This window comes from Equus caballus, chromosome 11 (genome assembly GCF_041296265.1).
Source record: "Equus caballus isolate H_3958 breed thoroughbred chromosome 11, TB-T2T, whole genome shotgun sequence".
In the NCBI taxonomy this organism is placed as follows: Eukaryota; Metazoa; Chordata; class Mammalia; order Perissodactyla; family Equidae; genus Equus; species Equus caballus.
In genome coordinates, this window is record NC_091694.1 from 13,063,723 (window position 1) to 13,089,648 (window position 25,926).

The 25,926-nt window shown below is 36.0% G+C and overlaps 1 protein-coding gene and 1 long non-coding RNA gene across 18 annotated transcripts in view; one reads left to right on the forward strand and one right to left on the reverse strand.

Annotated features, from left to right (window-relative positions):
- The window catches only part of CEP112 (centrosomal protein 112), a 452,281-nt gene that overhangs the window by 172,404 nt on the left and 253,951 nt on the right, over nucleotides 1-25,926 (reverse strand). The gene's annotated exons all lie outside the window — the stretch shown is intronic.
- Nucleotides 1-25,926, forward strand: part of LOC138916221 (uncharacterized) — a 41,696-nt gene that overhangs the window by 11,031 nt on the left and 4,739 nt on the right. The window contains exon 2 of the long non-coding RNA XR_011423157.1: nucleotides 19,798-19,864. This is a non-coding gene — a long non-coding RNA (uncharacterized lncRNA). The remainder of the gene's footprint in view (nucleotides 1-19,797; nucleotides 19,865-25,926) is intronic.

Below are 25,926 nucleotides of genomic sequence, written 5' to 3' on the forward strand. Positions count from 1 at the left end.
GACTACTTTCTATTCTGTGGCTGATAATTCCAGTATCTCAGGTCTTTGCAGGTCTCATTGTGCTGTTGAAATTTCTGAAGCTGCTGGCTCACAGCACTTCGTTTTTTCTCACGTTGTTTTATGTTGCTGTTCTTTTTTAATGTCAGCTCATATTTCTCAACTTTACCTGTTAAAATCGAAACTGGGTTATCCAGCAATCACGTGACTCTGATAGACACCTGGAGCTCTTGGCATCTCTGGATAACTTTAAAATAAGTTCTCAGCCTGAACTGATTGTGAATTCAGACATCGGATCCTCATGAGAACTGGCTTTTAGTTAATGAATTTTCAGAGGCAACTCCCCATACTCAATGCTAAGGTTTGAAACAGGTAATTTTCCTGTTTCTAGTTCCCTGGTTTTTAATTCACCCATACACTGTGGTATGGCCCTCTGGTGTCCTAGCTTTATGCGTGGTGGTATCCTAATAGATTCCCCACCATGGGCAGGCCCTAGACTTTAGTCTTTCTCCCTGGGCTCCATAAGAGTCAAAAAACTGAAGTTCAAGTTCGCTCAGTTTTAGAAAAGGTCCTCAAGGTGACAGCTGCCTTCAGTGTTCTGCTTACACCTCTGGGTTTCTGTTTTCATTTAGATTTTGACCTCTGAGTATCCTAACTAACTTAACAGCTCACAAATACACTCAAAAAGATGTTCGTTTAAAAAACCTTTAAGCTTTCCAGTTGTTTTCAGAGGGAAAGTTGATCAGATAACCTAGTGGCCGTGCTACCAGATGAATAACTAGTTCAGGCTAAGAGAACCTCTATTATTATTGTCAACGCATTAGCTATGAAGAAAACATTTTCTAAAACGCGATAACTATTTTATGCATGACGTACTTTCACCAAACACTGCCTAAACCAACATTTCCCTGACTGGAAACCAGAAAATCCAAAAGTGATGGTAATGGCAAAAGTAACATGAGGATGCTAGGAACAGGAATATAAAGCTAAATGATGAGAAGCTGCTTCAATAATGAAAATATCTACAATAAATGGTTAACTCATTTTCAATGAAAATCTTGGACTCATTCTATTTTGAATGTTAACAATTTTATAGTTTCTACATGATACACAATAATTGTTAACATTTTTAGTATTTATTTTGCACCACGCATCTCATGTAGACTATCTTATTTAATCTTTGCAACAACCCAATATGACAGATATTATTAATATACAAAGTTTTCCCTTAGTTTGGATTATGGTCAGTACACACTAGTTCAACTATTGACCCTGCTCCCTCCCTACACTAGATTGCAAGAGACATATTACAGATGGCTGGTCAAACACATTTATGTTGAAAGAGGAGAAAGGGCTTGAAATCAGAGCCCGAGGGCCTGGAGGTGATAGGGTGCTCCATTTTTATCCTCTCTACAAAAGTTGATTGGAAATAGATAGCGCCAGAGGAATGTATAAGAGAAATTTGTAAGAAATATACTTTACAGAAAAGGCCAATTCTCATAAATCTGTAGTAGAAAAGATTAATCTTTTTTCCCAGTAAAGGTATGCAATGTTTTAAAGTTTATTTGCTTCTCTGTTTCAAAGATGTATTGGTATCTGTATAGTGATAAACAACTGTAAACCAATTATCCTGATAACAAAGTCTCTTGCCTTCTGCTTCTTGTTTTAAAATGATTTCTCTTCTTTGAACTTGATACTTGGGCATAATAAGAGAAAAGATGGTCAATATAATCATGTTCCAAAATAGATGAGTAATCTTCTAAGAGCAGAGAGACTTACGCAGTGACAACAGTTATGTTTCCAGGTGGCAAAACATTCTTTTAAAAAAATTTCAGTGATATCAACATGGTAGAGTAGGATGGTCTGCTGACTGCATTTCCCAAAGTCAGCCATGGAGAAACCACAGGAAGCAGGAACCCGAGATATTGTCAGGGAGGAAGACAAAACCTCTACCAACTCTAGGTCCTTCTGGCTGGGTACAAATTAAACTGACATGAGACAGAATAACAAGAGAAAATCAAACAAGGCTTTATAACACATATACATGAGAGAAACCCAGGAAACTGAGTAACTCGCCAAAATGGCGGAGGCTGTTCTCTTAAATGCTATCTTCAGCAAAAGAGGAAGGAGGGTGTTGGGGGTAGTGGTTTGGGGCTTCAAAGAGAAGGAAGGCAATTCACATGGAAATGGAAAAGCAAATGTTTGGTAAACAGAACTTTGATAAAAATGGGCTTAGTAAGGATCCTCATAGTCTACCAATTCCCAGAGATATCTGTGGTGATGGCTTGTCCTGAGGACAGGGCTTTTATCTTAAATTCTTTTTAAGGTGGGAGGGAGGGGGGTCAAAGTTTCTTTCAGAGTCTTTTATTTTTAAAAAGAGACACATTTTGAGGTGGCCAATTCTGATCCCCCACATATTAATGATGACGACAACAAGAAGAATAAAAACGATAACAAAAATACAACCAGAGGAGCTCCTGGGCACAACAAAGGCTCTCTTGAACCAGAGACTGTGTGTAGAAGGGAAGGGGTTGCAGCCTGGGAGACAACCAGGAAACTCCTATAAGAAGGGGGGCTGGAAGAATGCTTTACTTTCTGCCCTTACCTCTGTCTTTTGCTGCCATGAGACAATGTGACCTGTCCCATTGCCATGTTTGAAACAAGAACCCAACATGGTGCTGCTATGAGTCAGGTCACACCAAGATAAGTGAAAGCCTTGCTGGGGTGAAGAGCTGAAGAAACCAGGTATAGACTCATCAGAACTTCTTAGACATCCACTCTTCCACATTCTCCCCTCCAAACTTCCAGGACTAATCCATTTAACCTTACAAAACAGCCTTCTCCCACTGCCATTTGTTTCCAAGAGGTTAGATGAATTCCTGAACCGCAGATTTTCCTGCCGTGGTAGCTGTGAAAGGGAGTGGTATGTGATGCAGTGCTCTGTCTGGGGGTTCATAATCTCCTCCTTCCATAAGCTCATCCAGCAGGTCAAGGACTAAGGACCGGGCTTTTGCTTTCCCCAGCTGACGTTACCACTTAGACTATCTGATAGTCCCAGGGGAATATTATCTGGCCAAAGTAAATACACCTGAGGAGCAAAACTACTATGAAAAAGCTACAACTAAATGACATATATTACCTGCAGTGTAATAGGAACAGATGGATCAATAATTGTTTAAAATAAGTATATACATAACAAACATACTAAAAAGGGTAAGCAAAGAAAACAGACATGAAGCAGGAATCAGAAATCCTAAAAGAAGGAAAAAGTGAAAATGCTGGGAGAAAGAGCAGGGTAGCTACAGCCAAAGAACAGAAGCGTAAAGTGTAAAGAGGGTCAGAATGAGGAGCTCCCCCAGGAGGCAGCAAGCAAAGATGATGACAGGACACATAAGAGAAAAGCTGAGATTTGTGGAGGCAGAGGAAGTGACAATACGGAGACAATGGAGGGCTGTGGTCTGAATGAATGTGGCCCCTCAAATCCATATGTTGAAAACCTAATGCCCAAGGTGATGGTATTAGGAGATGGGACCTTTCGGAGGTGATTAACGCCTTCATAAAATAGAATTAGGGGCTTTATAAAAGAGAACCAGAGCAATCCCTTGTGAGGACACAGTGAGAAGGTGCTAGCTTTGAAACTGGAAGAGGGTCCTCATCAGAATGCAACCATGCTGCTGCCTTGATCTTAGACTTCCAGCCTCCAGAACTGTGACAAATAAATTTCTGTCATTGGTAAGCCACTCAGTCTGTGGTATTCTGATATAGCAGCCAAAACAGACTAAGACATGGAGTCTGAGAAAAACAGACATGGAAAGATTTTATCCAAGTTCAATCTGATTCAAAAGCTTTTGCTTTTATCACATACTATACTGTGTCAAAGCAGAAATAATTTCTCATAAAGAATGTGTTTTATTAATTTATTCTTTCTGTGCACCTCTAACCCCTAATTTTCACTATGATTAGTACAAAATTAACATCCAAAAGTCAAAAGGTCATAACGTCTTTATAAAAAACACAAAATGAACAAAAAAAATCTTAGTTTTCCAAAAACACTGACACCACTCCGAACTGAATTTCAATCTTTGTCAATGTACACAGAAACATTTTTAAATGATATAATCATTTATATCATTGTTCTACCTTTTCCCCCACCAAATTTTATATCTTCATTCCCATTAGTGTATTTGTCACTTTTAGTGGCTCTTTGATATTTCATCTTTACAGTATATCATAATTTCCTTTATCATATTATTCTAGGATATTTGTCTTATTTCCAATTATTCATTATTGTAAATGAGACATTTGTGAATAAATTACAATGATACTTTGCTTTTAGGTTATGCTATCAAAATTATTTGATTCAAAAGATGAGAATAACTCTAACTTTTTTGCAAATTGCCCTACAGAAACACCAAATCTATTTCCAGTGTGAACAACAGTGTATACGTGTACCTATTTCTCCACACCCTTGTCAGTGCTGCACTTCGTCATTTAGTATATTTTATTAGTTGACTAGGTATGTGATGGCAACTCAGGGAAAGGCATTTTAAATTGTTGGCAACATTGATACACACTGGCTTTAGGCCAGTGGTGACTTTCAAATACAAAAACCATACTGAAAGTTTATCAACCAATTATAGAAGAAATAAACATTAAATGAAAGAACTAAATGCTGAAGCCTTCCTTTCAGTATTTACTATTTCAATCGTTAGCATGTCCTGAAAACTAGAGTGATAAACTGCCAAAATAAATCTGGAATAGATGTGTTCACTTTTCCTTAATATTATAAATAGCAAGCAATAAAACTTCATCTACATGACTGATATAAAAAGAGAATTACAAAAAAATTTCACAAATTAATAAATGTTGTGCCTATTATAGATATAAGGCCAACTTTTAATCAAATTGACTTTCAATTAACAGTTAAAAACATACAGACCAGAAAATGTGGAATGGATGAATCTTGAGGACATTATACCAAGTGAAATAAACCAGTCAACAAAAGACAAGCATTATATGATTTCACTTATATGAGGTACTTAGAGTATTAAAAATCATATAGACAAAAAGTATAATGGTGGTTTCCAGGGGACAGGAAGAGGGGAGAATAGGAGTTACTGTTTAATGGGTAAAGAGTTTCAGTTTTACAAGATGAAAAGAGATAGGTGGATGGATGGTGAGTAATGGTTGCACAACAAACTGGCTGTATTTGAATGCACCACTGAGCTGTACAGTTAAAAATGGTTAAGATGGTAAATTTTATGTTATATCTATTTTACCACAATAAAAAAATAAATTACAAAAAACCCCCAAAACAAGAAATAGACCAATTTCCTTAGAAAGCTATGACTCTTGACACCACTCTGAATCTGACAAATTCTGGTAAGAGAAGTGGAAGTTTAAAATATCTTACAAATGATAATGGATTGCCAGGATTATCATCAAAGTAGTCCCAAACAAAATTTTTTTTTAATTTTCATTAAGATTATGATAGTGTGTAACCTCGTGAAATTTCAGTTGTACATTACTGTCAGTCATGTTGTAGGTGCACCACTTCACCCTTTGTGCCCACCTCCCCTTTACCCTGGTAGCCACTAATCAGTTCTCTTTGTCTACATGCCAAAAAAAATTTTAAAAAGCAGTTTATGAAAGTAAAATGTTTCTAAGTTGAGGACATGTCCAAGGTTAAGAAATAATCATTTGGATTATTTTCAAATTTGAAAAATTATTCTATAGGCACTCTTAGAATAAAGATACATTAACAACTTATTGATATATTAGGTTACCTTTGTATTTTCATAGCAAGTTTATGAACAATCACCACCACAGGCTGAAATATTTACCATGTGCAACTCTTTAACTTATAATGATGTATAATTCACTATTAGGATCTATGATGTGGAAGCCACTATGATAAGTGACTTCCAGAAAAAAATTTCCCTAGAGTTTAGACTACAATACATAAGCTACACACACATATACACAGACACATACAAAAGAGCCATAAGAGAAGACAAAGTGCTGTAAGAGTTCAGAAGAGGGAGCAGTCACTTTGAGCCAGGAAAGATTCTGGAAAACTGAATAAAACTGAATGCATCTGACATAGACCTTAAGAGATAAATTAGTACAATTTTTGGACAGGAATAGATGCAGGACAGATATTCAGGCAGAAAGAAAGAGCCGCATGGAAGAAGAAAAGCAGAGCATTAAAGGGGAATCAAGGAAACTCAGAAAAGAGAGATTTGATGAAGATATTGAAGGATTTTGACTGTGAAGCTATAGGGGATTTCAAGGCACTGGAGGACCAATGAAGATGCCTAAATTAGATGCTGGAGTGGAGTATGTGAGGATAGTGAGCTAAGTAATACTACTGGATTTGTACTAAGAAAGACTAATCTGGAAGCAGTTTATATAATGGACTAGACACACTCTGGAGATGGGAAGGCCAGTATTGGGGGAAAGAGTGGAACAAATAGGGATACAATTTTAGAAGTAGAATTGAAATAGCTAAACAACCATGCATGTTGAAGGCAAGGAAGAGTGAGGAATATTGGTGATTTAGGACACTCACTTCAAGCAGTTTGGCAGATTAGAGATTCTTCGCTCAAAGCCAGTAAGAGAAACATCCAAAGGGGAAAACAAAACAAAACTAAAACCACACGCACGTAAAACTGCATCTGCCAAAAACAGGATAATAAGCAGTAAGCACACTGCAAAGGCAAGGTGTCTTTGAAGGCAAACGACCTTATCAGCACTGCAGCTTCAGGGCACGGGGATATGGGAGCCGAACATGACACCATTAGATTAAGTCAGAGAGCCAAGAATAGGACTAATGTGGTTCTAGGTCAGTAGTGTTATCTACTCCCACCTGAAGCTAAAACAAATTACCTCTGGAGAAAAGCTTATTCAGTTTAATGTCTCTAAGTTCCCCTATAAATTAAGATAAACCAAACATGAGCTCGTAATAAAAAATTACTAAATCCATTAAAAAAAAACATTGTTAGGAGTCAGCAGAAACAGATTCCCACTGGCAAGCACTTCAGAAATGGAAATTATCAGAAAAAGAATATGAAATAAATATGTATTAAATATTTAAAGAAACAAAGTATGAAATCACAAAATGAGTAAACCAGAAGAGATTAAGCAAATATTACCAGATTTGAGTAGAACCAAACATAATTTCCAAAAATAAAATTTTTGTATCAAAGATAGAATGGATATGCTAAGGTGGTTTAACTACAGCAGAAGCGAGAAGTAGTAAAACAGAAGAGAGATCTCAATAAATTACTTAGAACGAAGCACAGCAATATCAGAAGATAAAAACTAAGTGAGATGTTTAAGGCTAAGAAAGGTAAAATAAGAAGATCTCATATATGTCTAGAGTTCCAGAAGGATAGAAGAGAGAAGAAAAGATATGGAAGATATGAAAAGATGATGCCTGAGAATTTTCCAGAACCGAGAAAAAGCAAGAATCCACAGAAATCATGTGCAGAATAAATATCAAACAGGATGGGAAAAAAGAGAGAAAAGAAAAGAGGAGAAAGAAAAGAAATCCACATCTAGATACTAGGTAATGAAATGACAGAACACACAAGACAAAAACTTAAAAGAAGACAAGGTGGGGGAAAAAGAGATGGCATTCAGCAAATGACATCCCAGTAGCAACAAGCACATGAAACATCCAGATTTTGGTTTCTAGTACCATTCTCCAATGCAAGGAACCAATGGTCCTTGGAAAAATGACTGATTCTAGGAATGGGCAGGAAATACATAAGATGAGCCTGGAGCATCTTGCTGTGCTAGAAGTAAGGAAGTGCTCATTGATGAAGGTATATCAAAGAGACAAGGGGCCAACTGAAAGAGCTCTTAATAGCCAAAGCTGGAACAATTTGAGAAAGTATTGGATTATATCCTGAAGAATAAAATAAATGTCCATGGGTACATGCCGATATAAAGATTTAATAAATTAATAAATAGGGGAGAAGAGACAAATCTTCCTTGCAAAAGAATTTCAGTATAATAAAAGAGCATTTTACAAATCCCTACCGGGTACCCCTCAAAACTGTCAAGGTCATCAAAAATAAGGAAAATCTGACAAACTATCACAGCAAAGAGGAGACTAAGGAGGCATGACAACTAAATGTAATATGATACTTTGGATGGGATTTTGGAACAGAAAAAGGACATTAGGTAAAAACTAAGGAAATCTGAGTAAGATAGGGATTTTAGTTAATGATGACGTATCAATATTGGTACATAATTTTAAGTGATGTATTATACTAATGTAAGATAATAGGAGAACCTCGGTATGAGACATATGGGAGCTCTCTAAGCTATCTTTCTATTTCTCTGTAAATCTAAAACTATTTTAAAAACAAAGTAATATTTTAAAAAATAAGGGCAAGAAAAACAGCATAGATAAAAGTGGGAAAGATGAAAAAAAGTAAGATGGTCTATCAGTAATCACAATAAATGTAAATGGACCAAAATTACTGTTAAACGAGTGTGATAGTTTAGATTTTTTAACAAGTCAAAATTCATCTATTTTTTTATGAGACACACAGAAGACATGAAGAGAATGAAACTAAAGAGATGTGAAAAGTTACACCAGTAAAATATTAACCAAAGGCACTCTTAAAACAGGGTATCATTAAATAATGATTTTTAAAAATTTCATTCACCAGGGAGATATATCTAAACTTGCACACGTAATAAAACAACCTAAAAATATATACAACAAATTTAATAGAACTATTGGGGAAAATGGATAAATCCATCATTTCAGTAGGAGATTGCATCATACACACACACATATGAAATGCAAGTGTCAACACACTGCAAGAAACTGGTGGTATTAAAGAGACATTCTTTGACAAGATTGCAACTAAATTAGGAACCATGACCAAAATATCAAGAACAAAACCAAAATAATTCCACATATACTCTGAAGTTAAAAATATACACCTTTAGGGCTGGCCCCGTGGCCGAGTGGTTAAGTTCATGAGCTCTGCTTTGGCGGCCCAAGGTTTCACCAGTTCGGATCCTGGGCGTGGACATGGCACCGCTCATCAGGCCATGCTAAGGCGGTGTCCAACATGCCACAACTAGAAGGACCCACAACTAAAATATGCAACTCTGTTCTGGGGGGCTTTGGGGAGAAAAAGGAAAAATAAAACCTTTAAAATATACACACACACACACACCTTAAATAACTCATGGTTCAAAATAAAATTAAGATAAAAATTAAAAGTGCTTAGAACTGATCTCTGAAAGAAGAAACAAGGCACTTTTTACATTTGTGTTGTCTTAATGGGAATGAAGGGTCTAGTGCTGAGAGTCAGGAGTCCGTAGGAGATATTTTACTGTATCTGTTTTTGTGACTTTTGAATTCTGATTGATATTACCATATTTCCTAATCAAAAGGAAATTCACAACATTTAAATAAAAATTCTTAGAATGATTAATAATGAAAATATTACTTATCAAATCCTGAAGGATGCAGCTAAAGTGAAAGAGATATGTAACCTTAACATGCTATTAAAAGGCTAATTATTAATGAAGTAGGCAACCAAATTAAGACATTAGCAAGATAGAACAATTTCTGGCAAGAATGATGAAGAAAACAAGAAAGAAGGCACAAATAATATTAGGGATAAAAATAAAGATATGGCAATATTATCAAGAAAAAAGAGGTAACTACTACTAAAAATTTAAAAAGGACATACTATAGATCCATCAGAGATTAAAAATAAGATAATACCATGAAATATTATACCAATAATTGGAGAACCTCGGTGAAATAAATACCTAGGAAAATATAAAATGCAAAAGAAGAAAGAGAACTAAACAATCTAATTTTAAAAATTGAAAATATAGTTTAAAATTTCCCACAAAGAAAACACTAAGCTCAGATAATTTTACACGTAAGTTCTAATATCTCCCAAGAGATAGACCATTTCAGTCTTTTACAAACTCTTCCAGGGAACAGAGAAAGGGAAACATCCTCTGAAACGATTTCAGAAGTCCTAATATTGATACCAAAGGAAGACAGGAATAGGAAGAGAAATAAAATTACAGGCCAACTCAGGCATGCACATAGACATAAAAATCCTATATAAATTATTAGCAAACCAAGTCCAGTAATGTATAAAAACAAAATATGTAATCACCAAGAGTCAGAGAATGCAAGGGCAGTGTAACATTTATAAAAGTTTATAAACGCCAAGAAATATCAAATTTACATGAAAAGGAAAAATACCTGAACTATAAAAATTTATGAAAACTGACTAGAAAAAAATGAAAAATGTGAATCATCCTATAATTATTAGAAAAATTTAAGTAGTAGTCAAAAATCTTTCCAGAAATGAAATATCAAGCCCAGATGGTTTTACTGGCCAGTTCCACCAAATATTTAAGAAACAAATAACTCACTCTTACACTAATTCTTCCAGAGTATAGAAAAAGAATCATTCAGCAACTCAATTTATGAGGCTAGCATAACATCCGTTAAAAAAACATTTCCAAAAAAGAAAAATTTCAGCTCAATCTCTCCAAATAATTATTAGCAAATTGAATCCTGTGGTAATAGATCAAGAAAAAACTGGATGAGACATATTGTTGGTGTAATGTTAGAAAATAACCTATAATATGATTTACTCCATTAATGTATTAAAAGAAAAAACCTTATGATTATATCACTATACAGAAAAGTATTTTATAAAATTCCACAACACAAACTCTTAGCAAAATAGGAATAGAAAAGACCATTCTTAACCAGGTAAAGGGCATTTACCAAACACTCAGTAAATTTTATTCATTCTTTATTGTGAATTTTTAAAATAGCCCTTTTAAAATTTGGAAGAGAAAAGAATGCCTGCAACAACTACTTGTACTCATAAGTGATGATGAAAACAAAACTGTCTTTAATCATACATGTTTTTATTGTCTATAGAAAAAATGTAGAACGAATGTATGAATTATCAGAAATAATAAGAGAATTTAGAAAGGTGTTTAAATAAAAGATCAATGTTTAAAAATCATTTGTAATTTTTATACACTAGCAAAAAATTATAAAACACCATTTACAACCATAACAAATATAAGATTCTCAGAAAAAGGTTTACCAAAAGATGTGTAAAACGCTAAAGAAAAAATGATAAGCCTTTTTGAAAAACATTAAATAAGATATAAATAACTGAGAGACATATCACGGTGATGGACAGTCTCTCCATCAGTTCTCCTCAAATTGATCTACAGCATCAATGCAAGTCCAATTAAAATTTCAACAAAAGCTTTCAAACTTGACAAGTTGAATTTAAAATATACAGGGATGAACACAGTACCATGACACTCATAAAGAATAACAGGTGGTATGACATTCCATACCAGATACCAGAACCTAAAATTATTGAAACTAATACAGTGCTGTATTATCACAGAAATCAGAAAAATTTGACTAATGGAACATAATGAAGAACCTACAAAAAGCCTCATCTTGGACAGAGCTGGCAATGAATTTAGTGGGGAAATGATGAACTAGTCTAAAAATTGTGCTAAGACAGTAAGTTATTCACATGGGAAAAAACGAAATTGGATCTTTATCTTACACAGTACACAAAAGTCAATTCTCTCCATTCCCAGGTATACATCCAAAAGAAAGAAAACATATCTCCAAACAAAGACCTGTACATGAATGTCCATAGCAGCATTATTCATAATGGTCAAAAAGTGGAAACAATGAAAATGTCCATCAACTTAAGAATGGACAAATAAAATATAGTTTATACAAACAGTGGAATATTATTCAGCAGTAAGAAGGAATGGAGAACTAATACATGCTACAACACGAATGAAACTTGAAAACAAACTGAATAAAGTAAACCAGTCACAAAGAGCTCATACTGTATGACTGCACTCAAAAGAAATAGCCAAAACAGACAAATCTAGAGAAACAGAATTTAGATTAGTGGTTGCCTAGGGCTGGAGTGCTGCGGGTGCAATGGGGAGTCACTGTTAATAGGTATCAATTTTTTGAGAGGGGCCAACACAATGTTCTAAAATTAGGCTGACGGCTGCACAGCTAGGTGAATATACTAAAACCCAGGGAATTGTACACTTTAAATAGGTGAATTGTATGGTATGGAAATTATATCTCAATAAAGCTATTATTTTAAAAATATCAATGCTGAGTAGACTAGAGACCAAATGCGAAAGACAAAATTTAAAAAAATATGAAGGATGGCCTTTCGATTTCAAGGTAAGGAAGGATTTCTTAAACATTACTCAAAGGGCACTAATTTGAAAAGACTGATAAATTAGACTACAATATAATTAAGAACTCTCGTTCATCAAAAGACGCCATAAAGATAATGAAAAAGTAAGTCAAAACCTGGAAGGGGAGATTTACCATATACACAATTAACAAAAGAATAGTAACCAGAATTTGCAAAGTGTGCCAAAAAAATAAACACAAACAATCCAATAGAAAAATGAGGAAGACATGACCAGGAAATTCATAAAAAGCTAAAATTTTAATGGTAAACATATGAAAGGGTGCCCAACCTCATTAGTCACCAGAAAATGCAATGTTATTTTATTTGCAAATGCAAAATGCAAAATCACTATATTTGCAAAAATTAAGAAGTCTGACAGTACCAAATGTTGGCAAGGATGTGTATCATTGGCACTCTTACACACTACTGATTTGAGTGTAAAGTGCTAAAACCCCATTGTACACACCAGCATTCATAAAACTACATTATTACTAGAGATGGTCCAAATGTCCATCACAATTAACCGATTTCTTATCATACAACGGGATATTACATCTAGAAAAATGAATAAACTAGGCTGCACGCAAGACTATGGATGAATCTTAAGAAAATATTGAGGGGAAAATTCAAATCACAGATTACCTACCATATGCAACCATTTTTATAAAGTTCAAAAACAAGCAAAAGTAGGGGCCAGCCCAGTGGCGCAGCAGTTAAGTGTGCACGTTCCGCTTCTCGGTGGCCCGGGGTTCACCGGTTCAGATGCCGGGTGCAGACATGGCACCACTTGGCAAGCCATGCTGTAGCAGGCGTCCCACATATAAAGCAGAGGAAGATGGGCACGGATGTTAGCTCAGGGCCAGTCTTCCTCAGCAAAAAGAGGAGGATTGGCGGCAGATGTTAGCTCAGGGCTAACCTCCAACCGCCCAGCCCTCCAAAAGGAAACAAAAAAGTGGTAAAAAGGCAGGATCAGAAGGTTTGACCTCAGAAAGGTCTGAGGCGGAGGTGTTCACAGAATGGTGAGTACCTCCAGGTGAACTCCTGCTTTGACATAGGTCACAGGTCTTTCAAGACTTTTGATCCCCAGGTAGTTCATAGCTCTCTGGTCAAGTATGTCAGTCATTGGTTTGTCTGTCCATCCATCTAAACATCCATTACCTCACCAAATCATATTTTAGGGAGCTGGATGGTCCATATCTATTAATGAGCCTTCTGTGTCTATTTCTGAAGAGTTGTGTTCTCACGTTTACATGAGGCTTATCAAGGAGGCAGAATCCTCAGAGGAAATGGTTTGAGGTTGCATTCAAGAGAAGCAGTCCAAGCTCCCGACCTCTTCCTCATTGGAAATTTCCTACCTCAGTGAAAGAACGAAGAACCTAACAACAGGGGCCCTGACACCATTGTCCTGCCTTCTTTAGACATTCTTTGGCTGGCCACAGAGGTTAGAATTGGCAAGGAGAACAGTATGGAAGTGGATAACGTTTGGTCAGATATCATAACTGCTTCACACAGAGTTCAAGAGCAAGATGTCACAGAATTCAAACACATCTGTGTTTCTTACAAATGAATTACGGGTGAGTGCAAAGTAGATGGTTGAGGTATGCCTGCTAATCTCTATTGGGTATCGGGGAGGGCAGTAAAACTAACTGCATCTTCATGATCTCAAGGAAGATACAATTAAATGCCACAGGAATGAAAACCTCACAGATGGGTAAAGGTTTGAGAAATGATCCTCTAATTTCTTAGCTAGTTATGTCATGTAGAAAAGGTCAGAGTACGCCTACATACACCCCTGCAGTTAAGGGGCCTTTCTAGGTATTTTTTTTCACCTTTTATTCACTTGGTCTTTTCATTTCACCACATACAGGGAGAACTAGAGCAATTGGTCTGATGGTTTGCATATAAGGGAGATGATTAACTCGTCGTCACTATCACACAGAACCAGAAATGAGCGTACTGCACTGAGGAGTGCAAGCTGCTGCAGATACACTTATAATACCTTAATCTTTCTTTGAAGATTTTGAAAATATTCCAGGAACATAAAATAATTCAAAGTCACTACTATAAACACCAATTATCATTGTAAAGTAAGATAAATGTATAAGGTTTAAGGGATTGACATCAATGTATAGTGACCAGAAGGATATCCCATAAGTAATTTTGGGGGAAAAAAAATCCTTGGTATGTGCTATTTCTATTTACTTTTATGGAGCATGTACCTTTAAATTCTCCTTACCTCTTTCTTTTGCTTTAGATTCTGAATAAGTAGAAGTTAATTATCTAACAAGGAAGCTTTATTTATTACTATATATTTCCCATTTTAAATGTGTTTTTATGTAAATCATCTAAAATTTGTTCTCAGTTATATGTCCCTAAAACTTCAGTGAGATCTTTGTCAAGGGAAAATATTGGGAGATAACTTTCAGTGTTGGCAGGTTCAGCTTATGAAGGAAAAGGGAAAAACTTAACCCATGGCATTTTTAAAAAATAATTTTGAGGGGAAAAAGCCCTGATGAGTAGGTTTGAAGATAACAGATTTCTGTTAGTTATAATACATACTCTAAGCACATAATACATTTGTTATTGGTTTATAGTATTATATATTTTGGTACTAACTATTTTTAAAAAACTAAAATATGGGTAAAAGATATTCTTTTTGTTATATTTGGTTGTTGATCACTCCTTATGTCAAAGCCATTTATGAAGCAAAACTTCAGACTCTTATACTAGAACTTTCACTTCACCCAAATAAAATGTCTCATTTTATTTCTTAAGGAAAGGAATATATTGAATAAAATATGAACTTTTTAGATTTTATTAAATATACAGAATTGATGTGAAAGTAGATATTCAGACTTTAAGGAATGATAGCATATATATTTTTAAAAATAGCAGAATATATTAGGAAAATACTGTTGGATCAATAAAAAATAATATTTTGGAAAGGTTTAACATATCAATTTATTTTAAAGAGATTAAATTTATATCATGCGTAAAACTGTACATCTTATGTGAGAGCCTATGTTTATTATAATTTAAAAATGGAAATTCATCTAAATAGTTAAAATAAAAAGCATATTTTACTGTATATTTATATCCTATGACGTAGAATACGCCTTTTAACATTTTTTGGAAATTAGTGATTTCAAATTAAGCCAAGTGTTATAAAATTATTTTATATGTGAGCTAATTTTTTGCATAAAATTTCCTATTTTTATAAGGCTAAAGCTTTTAAAGTGTGTTCCCATCTGCCAGAGGAAAGAAAGGTAGTTGATAAAAGCAGAAAAGAGAAACATCAAGGGATGCAGGTGAAGTCCCATAAAAGTCTAGGTAAGAAATCAGGTCTTCAGATTCCTAGGGCAGCATATTTTCTATTTTTAACCTGCTGCATCTTAGGTGCAAATAGAACTTTCTTGACTCATAAGGCCTGTTTTCCATCAAATGGAAAATATTTTTAAAATCCTTTAAATAACTGAGAGATACTTAGAACTAAGAGCCAACAAATTTACCTTTAAAGTAACTCAAAGATTTCTGAGATTCAGTATGCATGGTTGGTATCTTTAAAGTGCACCAGTGCTTTGTTGTATAGTTACTACACCTAGTAACAAAAAATAAAATCATTAGCCAAGCTTGTGGCTCAGTGAAAATATCTCCTCTGCAACTTGTAAACATGAGAAACGGGCTTAAATTTTCCCATATTCCAAAAGAATAGCTTAGCTCTGGAAGGAATTCTATACAGAAAAGTAAAATGTGGTATTGTTGTTCACAACACGGCACTACTAAACTATGAGATGAACGGGGGGATGGAGCGCAACATACAGGAGAAAAAAAAGCTTAATTTGGTTGGGAACATGCTACAATGGGCTTAGGTCAAGAAATAAAATATATTTTTACCTGCAAAAGAAGAGAGTACTCTAGGTAGAGAACGAAAACAAAAAGAAAAAGAAACAGGGGGAAAGTACAAAAGAAAAGCATTAATTTCCATGCCTATCTGGAGAAAAAAAACTTCAAAAGAAGTGGTAGAACATGTAATGAGTCACAAGAACTGGCAAACATTATGGCTGTATTTGTTTTCTGGGAGTAATGACAATACTACTTAAAATTCATAACTGATGTTGAAATTTCTAGTTTTATGCTAAAAGAACCACCCAAATCATCACATTGAAAATAGGCCTTGAAAAAAGTGAGTAAAAACCCACAGCAACTTGCTTTTAGGTTAAATTACAATTAAAAGGGAAAAAAGAAGGTTCATTAGCACCTTGGCTTAATTTGGAAATTTGCAAATGAAACGTCTACTACACTTAAAATGACTATGTATGAGCATTTATTTTATAGATTAAACTATGTAAGTAATTAACAGAAGCACAAAATATAAATATGTACAAATTTTCTACACTCAAATGGAATTATAAAAGTGGGACTATTCCACTTGAGAATGATGACACTAAACAGACACTGTCATCAAATAGCACTTTTAATAATCTCATCTTGAGAATGCAAAACCTAAGTATTAGAAAGCCAGCACAGATGTATCATCCACAACTCACTCTGGTGCAACATCAGGGCTAACGAACAGCAGGACTACATGTCGGGAAGACGTTATTTGCAGCATCTAGAAACACTTAAGGCTATTTTTTTGACAGTGTTTCCAGGAGTGACAGGTAACCTATTTGGCCTTGGAAGAAGAATATGATTCAGGCTGAATTCTTCTTCGCTAGAAACATTCTTCTATAAAGAATGACATTCATGTAATTGGAAAGCGGATTTTCAACACTCTCTCTACTTCCTATACTTCACCTTCCCAGGAAAGCAAAGTTTCGACCTAGGTTTTCTGCCAGATCTGTATCCACCACTCTATCCAAACATGCTGTACACACGAAGGTCACAATAGCTCACACGTTACACCAGTGCCATTCAGAAAACACTAATTACTGTGCAAACAACCATATGATTTTACATGACTAAGGCAAAGTATCCAGACGTTTTGGCTGCTTAATTAAATATAAGAAAATCTAGAACCCCTTGAAGTACCAATAGCTGAATTTTTAACAATGAGCTGGTGAAAGGAAAGAAAGCCCTGCCTCCTATGAAGGTGGACGCTGACACAGGGACGGCCTCCATCAGACCGGCCGTGGCGTGTCTTCCCTTACCACTGTGACTTCCAGCCGCATTTCTTTTCCATTACGTTTACCTTTTTTGTGCATTGTGTGCGCTTCGTGCTACTAATTCTTTAAATATAAGCAGAAACCAATGCAGAAGAATCACATGGTATGTTTTAGGTCAGTACCATGTAAAAACCAGAATCATGTTTGTAATTGAAGTGTGCAATACAAAACATATAAATAAGTCAATAATCTTACCTAAGAGAATAAATCTGAAAAAATGAATATTATTTCAGCCTTTTTTTCCCCAAGCACCACATTACAAGTGAGGATATCTAGTTTAATATTCCTGTCCTTTCATTAATTGCATAAAATAGTGTAATTTTGGGGTGATCTACTTCTAGGAATTTGGAAAGAAGCTCAAGATAAGTATCCAAACTAAAGGAAATGCACTCTAAAGCCATTAAGGCATTGGTGGTGAATATCTCCAGCACAGCATCCTCTCCAGCCAACTTGACCTTAAAGGACAGCTCTACTGTCCACGTGGGCCTCTCCAAGATACCTTAGGTGTCAGAATACCTTGTATTATGTTTAGGGTATAATGTTACCCTTAATCCACCCTACTTACGAAAGCATCTTGGATGATTTTCATATCAACACAGCAACCCTATGAGACTATGCAACAATAATTTAATTTACTATAAGAGTTTGCACTTTTGTACATGATTCGTTACTTGTTGCTTTTATTTTTCTATTCATAAACTGAATTCATCTAATATAAAAAGAAATTGTGTAGGCAAAGCCAATGCAAATAACTAGAAAAAAATACACTAACTAAAGCCATGGTGATATTACTTAGCTCTGCTTATAAAGTATATAATTGTCAATTTTTTAATAATTTAGCCTTTTCACTTTAAAATTAATTTCAAGTATATTAACACATTTGTGGAGATTTTTTAGGCTGAGGCTCTATAAGAGTTAGCATAAAAAAGGTAGTTCTTAAATATGCTCAAGAGTATATTCAAAAGTTATAAATCTATAATAACTGGCATACAGACATTAGATACTTGATTCATAACAATGATATAAAAATAAGGTTTTAAATTAAATTATAAAAGGATTTAGACTAAAATTTTAAGCATTCATCTTACAAAATATAATGTTAAATTCTCGCACCAGGTAAAACTAGACAGTTACGACATCTAGGCAAAATTAGACATCTTAGATAGTCAAACACTTAGCTACGGGCATAGTGATCCTAATTATAACACTGTTACAACAAACTAAGGGACAAAAGCTACCTAGATCAAGATCATGGATAACAACATATTTTCAAACCCAAAGAAAAAGGCTGTAAGTAAATTTAGAGATGAACAAAAAAAATTAAATGTTTCAATTACCTTAACATTTTTGATAAATATGTGAATTGATTTTTTTCACTTAAAAACATAAAATGTATTTTAAATTTGACAGTTTTGTTAACAAAAATGGTCTATGCAATTTTATACAGAGCTTTTCTAAAACCACTCTGTGATTAAAAAGCTCCATGTAACTACCTATAACTTCCACTAGTCAGTATTCACCAAGTTTCCAAGGCCTGTTACACTACTGGTAGCCTCCTACTTGCCTGTTGTACTCACTCAGTATACAGAACAGAGTGCCCTGACAGTATTTGAGACAGATGATTTATGAGATTATTTTCGTTTTTATTAACCGAAAAGGTTCAGAAACTCCTTACGTCCTCTCTCTCCCATTTAACCTCAAGCACAAGCTTGCACTTGCCCATCCACTCACTGGATCATTTCCTTCCAAGGAAGGACACACCCAAGAGGGCTCTCACCAAAATAGATCTTGTCTCCAACATAGGCTCCCAGCCATGAACTCCGGTCATGGCCAGTCAGGCTCACCTGTCAGACTAAACCTTTTTGTTACCTTCAACCTCTGGCACTTGTTTCCTTCTTAATTTGGGATTTGGATTCCTGACCTTATGCATGTTCCAAAATTAAGGTTACTACCTGTTCCCCAAAACTGTGGTTGTGATTAGATTTTTGACTTTACATAATTACATCCTTTTCACCTCTTGTTTGAACTTCCTGGACTCCTGAAGTCCTTTTCCTCACCTCTTGATCTGACTTCATTATCCGAAAACTGACCTACTTGAATTTTTGACCCTTCTAATAACTTAGCAGTCCATATTAACGCCTAGCTACCCAGGCTCCTGGTCCCCACCCTCTGCCGTGTCCTAGAGTACTGAGATTACTAGATTTATTCTCTGGCCATTTACTGAGCCATCTATCCCCCAAAGCAACCAGCAAACCCTAAGAAAGTATGAGAATGAAAATAAATACCTGCGAAGTGTTGAAACAGAAATACGTGTTGCTATGGATACAGAACTCTATTTATGACCTTAATTTTATTCTATGCAGTTCCAAAGCAAAGTAGCCAATAAGGAGGCAGAAACTTCACTAAGAATGTGATCAAAGAAATCAGAAGGTACATATTATTTTTATTAGCAGAAAATTATATAAAGGGTTTTTTGTTTTCATAAGAGATGCCTAGAATGTGGGTATATGCCATATGACAATTTCATAAATCATAAGGAAAAGAATTTTTCCCAGTTCTGTATGATTACAATTGAATGTATATAGCAAAGTGAATGTCATTAATTAAAATGTTATGCATAATACAAACCACATCACTTAAATAATCCTCTGCATTTCAATTCTACATTTTTGAAAACCACTACGTGTGTGTGCGTTCTCTACACACTTTAGAATTTTACAAGCAGCTTTACAGACTTATTTGGATCCTTATAATAAATATGTAGGTATTACCATTTTCATTAACAATAATAAAGTGGGTGCTCTAAAGGCTGGGTTAAGGTATTTGTTCTAGTTCACAAATCTTGCAAGTAGCAGTCAGGATTGGCTCCCAGGCAATCCAACTTTCCTCATCTGCTCTATGAGACAACACCATGCTTTAGTTAATTAAAGCTGCTTGCTCTAGAATTCATAGAAATTTTCCACGGAGTTTAGACTTACGTGACTGGAGCATTTTCTTAAATTTTTAATTAAATGACCATTATTCATTCTATTTTATTTTACAAATGATGGCTGGCTGGATCAATAAAAATGATTCAACTAACACGTCAATGCTAAAGAAATCTAAAATAACATTAGTGGAAAAAAACAAATGTCAGATTCTTCCACATGTTGTGATTTCTCATGTTACCTATCTGAAATAACATCATTTTATTAAAGTCTGATATTTTGCTTTTCACCTCAAATTTATTGCATCATGAATTACATTTCAAAAGGATGTTCAAGATTTATTAAGAAAGTGTTACTGCAATCAGTCTTCTATTTCCACCATGATTTCCACTAATATTTCAGTTTTTCATGCAGTTTCTATTTCTCAGAGCATTCTTCTAAGTACTTCTTCTACTTAGATTTTCTATCTTTAACTCACTACAACAGTGAATAGTGTATCATGGGGACTGTCTCATGTACTGTCCATGTTGATGAAACTATGACTGGGTTATGTTCTTCACCTTGGCAGCAGAAAAATGTGTCACTCTTATTTAAAGCCTCTGTGACCACCACTGAGGAGAGTGTGTAAGGTTTCCCCAAGCTATCTTAAGTTATTCATCCCAATGATTACTCCAATTGATACTGTCAACTTAAAAAGTAAATTCAGTTGCTATTTTACCTTCAAAATGAGTTTATCTGAGAATAGCCAAAAGAATTGCAATTCGGGATGTGCATGCTATGGAGAACCACAGGCAAACCCAGAAAACAAAGGAGAGGAGCTGCCTTTATAGAGAAAAAGGAGGAGTAGGGAGGGGACTGTTCTAAAGGAAAGTCCACAGGGGGAGAGTAACAATTCAGGGAGGCAACAGGTTCTCATTGGCTGGGCTGTTGCTGGGTGGGGAGTGAAATCTTCCTTCACTAGTAAAGTAGTTTTACTTCCTGTAGAAGATGCAAGTGTCCATCTCTTCCTGTTTGGTGTATTTGACAACGTATGATAGGGCGAGAGAGCTCCCCCTAGAGGCCTTCTCGACACCAATTTAGTTGAGGTTTCTCTCCGTCAACTAACGTCACAATGTCACAATACTTAACCTTGTCTTCCCAACTCTAAAATGTATATATCTTTGCTGCACCAATGATAGAAATACCTTACTGACCATTCTTGTAAAAACACAGTAAATGATGGTACCATAAGATATTTTACAGGATGCAAGATAACTGCATTCTAAAATAGTAGAAACAAGTTGCAAATGTCTTCTGAATATCTCCAATTTCTCTGAAAAAGTGCATTATGAATTAACTAGTCAGGAATTTGTCCACACGGTTGTGAATCTGTTTTTATGGAATACCTTAGAAAACAAAGATTAGATGAAAATAGAAAAAGAAAAATTAGGCCATTGCATTGACAAAAGCTTTCTTTATAAAATTTTTCCACTCAAGTGTTTTTTTCATCCTGAGCTAACACCCGCTGCCAAATCTTCCTCTTTCTGTATGTTAGCCACTACTACAGCATGGCTACTGACAGATGAGTAGATGAGTGGTGTAGGTCTGCACTCAGGAAATGAACCCAGGCCACTGAAGTGGAGTGTGCCAAACTTAACCACTAGGCCACGGGTGCTGGCCCCTCACTCAAGTGTTTTTTAAAAAAATTTTTAAATACACATAATCAAACAAACCAAATGGTATAGAAGGGCTCTTAATGAAAACAGTGCTTTACTGCTTATGACTTCCTATCTCCAATCCACCATTCCCCTCAGGTAAACACATTTAATTATTTCAGTTGTCTTTTTAACTCTGGTGATAATGACCTTTATATCTTAACATAGTTCATGAATTACTAATTCCTCCACTTTATTTTCTGTTTCTTGAACATCAATTAAATATTGAGCATCCTGGGTTAATCATCTATGTCTGACCTTTTAAAAAGTGAAACACAGATGATTTTTATACTCATATTTTTGTCTCTCCTTTTTTGTTCTCTCTTGGGGGAGATTTTCTTGACATTAGTTTTGGCAAATATTTAAAACAATTTTTAATATTCAGAGTCCTTTCTTATTCCTTTGATTGTTGCATTTTCATAGCAGCCTGTTCTTATAAAAATAATCCCATATTTGGTATTTCAATTATTCTTTCCTTAAATTTACTTTTTGCTCCCTAAAATTCCTTGTTTTCTCTGTTTGTAGAGTCCTTCTTTTTCATGCCTCTGAGACATGCCTTAAATGTCAGATGATCCAGGGTTGTCTGTCCATATTTAAGACTGAGGAGGTAAAATGCAGAGTGGAGGCACACATGTGGATGGGGCTGAAGTTTGTATGTTAAGGGGGTCACTGTGCTTTAGGGGGAGAAAAAGGAGAGGAAACTGCAATGGCACAGATCCCTAAAATGCTATAAAGCAGAAGGCTTTGCTCCAAGGCGCCATTTTCCACACTAGCTTCCCAGTACTTTTCCCAGACAGTTTATTCACTTCCTTCAGCATGGGAATAAATGCATAGCTGCTGGCCATTCCGGGTTCATGGTAGAGATAAATCGCCTATTCTATATGCTGACTTTCAATGAATCCTGTTTTTAACTTCATATCTCTCCTCTGCTACCCTTCCTTCCTGGGCCTGGGCCTCTATTGAGTTTTATGAGGAATACAGGCTCTTTCCTAGGCCGTAATCTTCTCTATGTGTAGCTAGATTCTCATTATCTCAGCACTGCTTCCAGAAATGTGTCTAAGTCTCTTGTCTGCTGATGGCACCCTTGTGTTGTCTTGGTTGTGCTAGCTTTATGCCTTTGGCATTCCACTATTATCATTTTAAGGAAGCCTTGTGAGGGACAGGAAACAAACTCATGTGGTCTGATTATTTGGGGCTTCTATGGGCATGTTTTAAATAAACATGATTCAAATCTCTGAAAGTTGTTTTAATGTAGTTACGTAGGGAAGACTCTATGTGTAAAGAAAGATGCATCTATATTTCTGTTCCATTTTCACTGTTTTCACTTAATTCTAGATGCTTCGGGTATCCGGGCCACATCTTTTTGACCCATCTGATTGCAGCCCAGCTAAGGCAACCCATACCTGATTCCACTTCAAGTGGGCTGTGGTGTGACTCAGTTCTTCTACCATGAGCTTTCTCCAAAGCCAGGAAAGGCCACTCAGCCAAAGGGCAGGTGCAGCCACGAAGTGCAGGAGCAGCAGGAAGTATAGGTGCACTCAGCAAGTGCAAGAGCAGGCAGGAAGTGTAGGTGCATCCAGGAAGTGCAGGAGCAGGCAGGAAGTGTAAGTGCATCCAGGAAGTGCAGGAGCAGCAGGAAGTGTAGGTGCATCCAGGAAGTGCAGGAGCAGGCAGGAAGTGTAGGTGCATCCAGGAAGTGCAGGAGCAGGCAGGAAGTGTAAGTGCATCCAGGAAGTGCAGGAGCAGCAGGAAGTGTAAGTGCATCCAGGAAACATAAGTGTGGCCAGGAAATGAAGGAGCAGATACCCTTTAGGAGTACCCTCAATCAAAAGGAGCTGAAATTCCAAGGATAAATGTTCTAGATTCCCATTCTTTGGTAAGACAATTCAACTGGTGTGTTTTTAAAGATTACCCAGGGTTCTCAAGTGGAATGGAGTACCCCTTGTTCTCAGTAGTAACTTGATCAATAAGGCACCCTTTATTGGTTTTTCCCTCCCCTGTCTCATACTACCCATTCCCTCACTTCAGATTTGCTTTGTAATTATACTACTTTGTAATGTAAAATTGCAAAGGAAGTGGGAAGCTGGATTTCTATTAACATGCCTAGTTATCCTTCATGCCAGTCAATTTTCATGGCCATTAGCTTAAAAATTAATATGTATCAAATTACCTTATGTGATGCAAGATATAAATTAGCAAAGAGTTTTAACCAATATTCATTCCTTGAATGCAGTATTCTAGTCATTATATGCACCAATACTTTTATATCTTTAAGTGAGTATTATGATGCATTAAGAATTCTACTTTGAGTGACCTTTAATCAATTTAATGAACTGCTAAGAAGTGACCTTGACTAAAATAAAACTATAGATGTACAAAACGAGGCCAGCCATAGAAACAAAGGGAATGAGAATAGGCATGCTTGGGGGACATTCACCAAAGAGCTCTCAGCAAATTTCTGGAAAATAGAAGGTAGAAAGGACTATACTGAGATGTTGAGGGATGAAACAGGCTGTGAAAGCCAGAGCTACTGGGGAGGCATCAGCAGAGCCGGGCGCCCATCTGTTCATTACAACCCTCTCGAGAGGCTCTGGGCTCACGTACTACAAAGACAGTAAAGACACCAGTGAGAAGTGAAAATAAAAACAAGCTCCTGAAGGTCTATGTACAGGGGAGGTGGGCCCCACCCCTACCTACAGACTGTAGGCAATCCAGGTGAAAAGCAGAAGGCTCTTCTCTAAAAAAAAAAAAACAAAACTGAATGAACAATCCAGGGAAAGCCATGGCTTCTAATATGGATTCTGCAACCCCAGAATAAAGCTCCCCTCATTCTAGCACTTAAAGGGGCAGGATTCTAACACATCTTTCAGTCTAAAGGCCACCCCCCATCCCAGAACTTACTCTGATTTCCTACTCAGGGAGAGACATATTAGGAGGTGAGTGGGAAAGAAACTCTATTTGTACCAGGAATCAGCTGTGCCGCAGTCCTGTCTGTGCTAGGTTGAATAATGTCCCCCTCTACCCAAAGACGTCAACATCCTAATCCTCAGAACCTGTGAATACGTTACCTTAAATGGTAAAAGAGACTTTGCAGATATGGTTAAGGATCCCAAGACGGAAGATTATCCTGGAGTAAGCATGTGGGCCCAAAGTAACCATGAGGGTCTTAGAAGAGACAGGGAGGAGGGTCAGAGTCAGAGTGAGGGCGCTGTGACAAGGGAAGCAACAAGAGGAAAGGTGATGTGGTGCAGGGCCACGAGCAGGAATGCAGGTGGCATCTAGAAGGTGGGAAAGGCAAGGAAACGTATTCTTCCCTGGAAACTCCAGAGGGAACGATCTCTGCCAACAACTTAACTTTAGTTTTGTAAGACTAATTTTGGATTTCTCACCTTCAGAACTGTAAGATAAATTTCTGCTGTTTTGAGCCACAAAGTTGATGGTAATTTGTGACAACACCAATAGGCAACTAAAATACCATTCATCTTTTGTACATATGAATAGAAAGCAGGAATCATCAAGCACAAAAGAAAAGTCAAGAGAAATAAGTATGAAATAGAAATACAAACAGAAAAACCAATCCGAAAGAAAAAAGATAATTCAGGGCATTGTACTAAGAAATCACTCTAATTCATTATCTTGGAGAAAGGAAAATTTATTACATCTATGAAATGAAAACAAGATACTCTGAGAAATAAACAGAAAAATACAAAATGATCTCTCAGAATTTAAGAACATGATTCTTGAGCATAAAGGGAAGGAAATTTGCAAAAGTACAGTCAAAAGACAAAATGAAAATTTTGAGAAAAAAATAAGTCATGAAGGCTTTCTGAGGTCTTTAATTTAGAGTCAGAAAAGCCTGAGAGAGGCAATT